The sequence below is a fragment of the Nannospalax galili genome, unplaced genomic scaffold (assembly GCF_000622305.1).
Source record: "Nannospalax galili isolate Female #2095 unplaced genomic scaffold, S.galili_v1.0 scaffold2819, whole genome shotgun sequence".
In the NCBI taxonomy this organism is placed as follows: domain Eukaryota; kingdom Metazoa; phylum Chordata; class Mammalia; order Rodentia; family Spalacidae; genus Nannospalax; species Nannospalax galili.
This window is the reverse complement of record NW_008342002.1, coordinates 450,025-455,189: the sequence shown is the minus strand read 5'-3', so window position 1 is coordinate 455,189 and position 5,165 is coordinate 450,025. Positions and strand designations below refer to the sequence as shown.

Sequence of the window (5,165 nt, the reverse complement as noted above, 5' to 3'; positions counted from 1 at the left end):
TAATTTTAAAATAAAGAAAAAATTAAAAAATGTTATTAGTTATTCAGACAAATGAATGGGAAAAAAAAAGAGTTCCTACATATTATTAATGAAAACATAGCCTGGGCAACAAATGAGGTAAGCAGTGGCCACTACCCAGCATAAAGCCCTTAGCCAGACAATTCCATGTTTAAGGTTCTACAGTGTAATAATAATCCCATCAATGTTTAAAGATATGCACACCAGGTACATACAAGAATGAACACTGCAATGCTGCTATAAAAGAGAAAAAATTATAGCACACCAAATACCTACCTGCCAATATCAAAGGAAATGAGCTGTGGATTTAGGAATCCATATATTTTCCTTCCCTCATTTTTTTTTTTTTTGTTTCTTTTTTGAAATGGGATTTCACTGTGTAGTCAGGCTGGCCTTGAATCTGCAATCCTCCTGCCTTGACGTCCCATGCTGGGACTACAGGCATGGGCCACTACATCCAGCTCATCCCACAAATATTGGGCTGCTAAGTACTGGATAGACAGAGAAGTAAACAAATTTAGTCTACAAAGGAATACCATTTAAAAAAAGAGAGAGAAATGCAAGGCTGGGGAAATAGCTCATTGATAGAGTGCCTGCCTGGCTCTGGGTTCACTCCCCAGCACCATATGCCTGCAATCCCAGCAGTATGGATTGGAACTCAAGGTTACCCTTGGCAACATGGAAAATCTAACTAACTAACTAACTAACTAACTAACTAACTAAATAAATAAATAAATAAATAAATAAATAAATAAGGTACAAATCTACATATAGCAAACTGAGTGAAAATCCTATTTCAAAATAATATATGCAATATATGACCCCACTTTCACTGAGCTTTTACACTGAATTTTCCTTTATCAGTTGACATTGTCTGCATAATCTTTAGATAGGTAGACAAGGGTTCAAGCCATCTTCCTGCCTCAGCCTCCAGAGTGTGAGACAATAGGTCAGTGCACACTACTGTACCCACTTCCCTATGTTTCTTTTAAAGCTAAAAAAAAGCATCCTTGGGCAGCTGCACATCAACTCAAGCGGGCACACACATACGAATAATTTTTTTTTAATCTTTAAAAAATAAAAACATCTAGATAACCAAACAAACAATCCAGAAAACCCTCTTTGGCCAAGCATATTCACTGAAAAAAATTCATAAAAGTTCAATCATTTTTAATGACACAATGTGGTTTTAAAAACACTTTTTTACAGTTTCCTTCTTTCTTTTTTTCTTTATTGGTGTGTGTGTGTGTGTGTGTGTGTGTGTGTGTGTGTGTGTGTGTATGCAATACCACTGTGGATGGAGGTCAAAAGACAACTTATGGGCTTCTACCATGTGAGTCCTTGGGATCATCAGGTTTGACAGCAAGCAACTCTACCTGCTGAGCCATCTAACCAGCCACGATGTGACTTTTTGTACTTACCTTTTGTCACTTAGAATGTTTTCAAGGTCCTTACATGTGGAAGCAGCACTCAGTACATCATTCTTTTTTATGTCTGAATAATATTCCACTGTATGTTTAGATCACATTTAGTTTAACCCTTCATCAGTTGGTACATTTGAGCTGTTTCTACTTTTAAGCTATTATAAACACCATAAATTTATGTGTAAGATTTGGTGTGGCTATATTTACATTTGGGGGGGATATATACCTACAGTGGGCTGCTATATCATGACATATCTCTGTATTTAAACACTTGAGAGGGACTGGAGAGCTGGCTCAGCAGTTAAGAGCACTGGCTGCTCTTGCAGAGGACCTGGATTTGGTTCCCAGCACCCACATGGCAGCTAGCACCAGTCTGTAACTCCAGTTCCAGGGGATCCGATGCCCTCTTCTGGCCTCCACGGGCATTGCATGGGACAGGTGCACTGACATATATGGGGCAAAACACTCATATACATAAAATAAAAATAAATGAAAAAAATATTAAACATCTGACAAACTGCCAGACTGTTTCTGGAGCAGTCACACCACCTCACATTCCCACCCAATAGTACATGACGATTCCAATACTCCACCACCTTTTTTTTTTTTTTTTTTTTTTTTTTTTTATTGTTTTTTTTTAAATTTTAGTCATGCTGGTGGGTGTGATATGGTATTTCAGTGCAAATTTCTTTCTTTGGAGCTGGAGAGCAAACCAACAGCCCGGAGCATACCAGACGTGCTAGACCTCCAAGTTACATCAGCTCTCCACCTTGATTTTGACTTGCATTTGTCTTGAGTATTTTTTCCTGTCTTCAACTTGTATATCTTGTCTGAAAAAAAAATATTTACTCAAATCAGTTGTCTATTTCTAAGTTGAACAAACCTTTATATTGTTGCAGTTGGCACACAAGCAACAGAATCAGTTAGCATGAGGTACTTATTATATTACTGCCATGTGTAAGAGCCCTTTAGATACACTGTACTAGAGTTTTATTAGATAAAGAATTTTCTCACACTGAGCTCCGGGGAGCATACAGACAGGATAACAACAGAAACTCTCTTACACTGCTGGTGGAAAAGTAAAACGGTCCAACTATGTGGGAACACAATTCAATAATATTTAGAAGAATTAACATTGTGCAGTGGGTACGGTGGTGTACACCTGTTGTTATCTCAGCCCTAAGAGAGCTAAGGCAAGAGGACAGTTAAGTTTGATGCTAGCCTGGGCTACACAGCAAGACCCTGGTCTCAAAAAAGAAAGAGGGTGGGAGGGAGGGAGGGAGGGAGGACAAACACCTGTGACAGAGTAGTGTCTGTCAAGATGGTTGTACCAATAGTAAGTGGGTTCTTTTTGTTTTGGTTTGGTTTTTTGCTTGTTATGGTGTTGGAGATTGATCTCATTTGTGCTAAGTGTTCCTTCTGCTACTGAGCCACCTCTCCAGCCCCGAATAGGGACTCTTCCCTCCCCCTCCCCATAGGGATTCTTGACAAGAGAATCAATCTAGACCTATCTAGGCCTTGAGCTAATTTCTCCTAGTGTGAATTTGTTGAAGCAGACATGTTAGAGATAGAGCAGTCAGATTTAGCAACAACAAACTCAAGTAAGCTGGGTTAAACCTTACTTTCAAATAAAGGATGATCTTTTTTATTTTTAGTTTAAGTATGTTTTACCTATTTCAAGTTGATCTGAAATTTATATATAACTGTGAATCCTTTATTTCATCTGACAATCCTAGTAGCAATCACGACATGGACAATCCAATTTCTTCACTCAGGAGCAGAAGCAAAGAACCAAAGAAAAATTAGCTTGCAGAAGTGTAAACTAAAGGTCAAGGATGAGAACTGTCTTGGAAAACAGGAAAGGAAAGCATACTCCACCTGGGTTCCACTGATGTTAGACCTCCAATTCTTGCTCACCTCCCAGAAATACTAAGTGAACAAAATTTTTTAAATGGGGTTTCCCCCACACACCCCTTCCAGGATTACAAGGCCAACAGGCTCCCCCCTTTTACCATTAAACTTCTAATGTGAGTACATCCTTTTATCAAGTCCAACCTCCACAGGAAACCGATTTGCTCTGTACTTTAAGGCATTCCCGATGGTTGCCTTTGCCTGTACTTCACACTCAGTATATACATACGTTCATTCACTATGTCAAACGGGGCTTTTTTATTCTTCCTAAACTGAGTCTCTCAAAATTCAAAATTCTCTTGCTTGAGGTTGTCAACACTTGGTAAAAGATCATGCCCACAAGTTTCCATGACTCTAAGAACTGTAGTTCATATATCTTTCAGTTTTCGTGTTTTTCACAGACTATGATTTGACAGTCCACTCCCACTCTGCGCTTGAGCAACTAACCCAGCAACTGGGTGTGAGCTCTCATAAACACAAGCTTGCTTCCCCTGGGACTGGGTTGTAAAACATGGTAAGAGAAAGGTCTTTCTCAGAAATAATTGGGGCTTGCTCCAGAACTTTAGTTATATATTAACTATTTTTCTAACTGTATAACATATAATCAAACAAAATTAGGAGAAAAATAATGGAGAAAACACAACGCAAATTTATCTTCAGACACATCAAATTAACAACAAAAAACACAACTCCATAACCAGTCTTGTCTGTTTGTGACCACTTAAGTCTTAACAGGTGATACATGAGGCACAAAAAAGGTTTGCTTTCTTTCTAGATTGGGCTTTCCGGTATCATTTTTGTAAAGGGGGTTCAGTCGCATTATGGAAACACGGATGGGAAGAGCCACCGTGAATCTCCAACATGAACTTCCCTATTAAAAACTTCATTTAGACGACACAGGCTAAAACCGTTTCCACTAAAGAGTTAGGGACGAGCAGCCGGGCGGCGATGAACGCGCCGGCACCTACCTGAGCTCGGGGAGGTAGCAGGACCCGGACAGGACCGGCCGGGCAGGGGTCCACGCCGCATCGCAGCCGCGGACGCAGGCCGGGACCGGGCGGCAGTTGCTCCGGGGCCAACGGCGGGCGGGTGGGCGGGTGCGAGCTGCGGACGGGAGGCTGGCGCCCGGGACGCACTCCGGCCCAGGGCCCCACCCCCGGTGGCTGGCTGGCTCTCGCGGAGGCCGCTAGGTGGGCGCGGACGTCCCCGCCCCGCCCGCTTCCCGCATGCCCCAGGCCGGGACGCAGCAGGGCCGGCGCGCCGTCCACAGCCCTCCGCTAGAGGACGCCGACGGGCCGGTCACGTGACGGACCGGTCACGTGCCCACGCCGTCCACCAGCTGAGGCGTCGCCCTGGCGACCGGGGTGCGCTGGGGACCGCCGGCGGCGCGGCCACTCGGGGCTTCCCACGGGCGGCGGGGAGGAAGTGAGCCGGCCCTAGGCGGAGATGAAGGCAGCCGCCGCCTGGCTTCGTCTTCTGGGCCCGGCGCAAGCACGGATTAGTGTTTGAGAAGAAAGGCAAGTTTTCCATCGTTTGAGACACTCGGAGGCAAAAGAAAGTGGGAGCGGAGAACAAGTGACAGGTTTTTGTTTGCTATCCCTCCCTACTCTGAAGTGGCACAGATTACACAGGATATGTACATATGTAAATATATATAATTTACATAGGGATATTGCTTTTGTGTAAATAGGCACGCGTAAATATTCACTTGTCCACATCAGACTTCCCCCATTATACCTCTAGATTGGTATTCTTGGTGTCTTTCATCCCCCCTCCACCCGTGTGTCCTGTCTCAGCACCACCCCCCGCTCT

At 43.3% G+C, this 5,165-nt stretch overlaps 1 protein-coding gene across 8 annotated transcripts in view; it reads right to left on the bottom strand.

The window, feature by feature from the left end:
- The window catches only part of March8 (membrane associated ring-CH-type finger 8), a 105,441-nt gene extending 100,821 nt beyond the window's left edge, over positions 1 to 4,620 (bottom strand). For 4 of the 8 annotated variants that reach the window (XM_029565737.1, XM_029565743.1, XM_029565740.1 and 1 more), the window contains exon 1: positions 4,322 to 4,620. The gene's annotated coding sequence lies outside the window, so the exon portion shown is untranslated. Of the gene's footprint in view, positions 1 to 2,173; positions 2,273 to 4,321 lie in introns of all 8 variants that reach the window. The other 4 variants (XM_029565741.1, XM_029565738.1, XM_029565742.1 and 1 more) reach the window with 2 other exon arrangements.
- Positions 4,621 to 5,165: the final 545 nt, after the last annotated feature.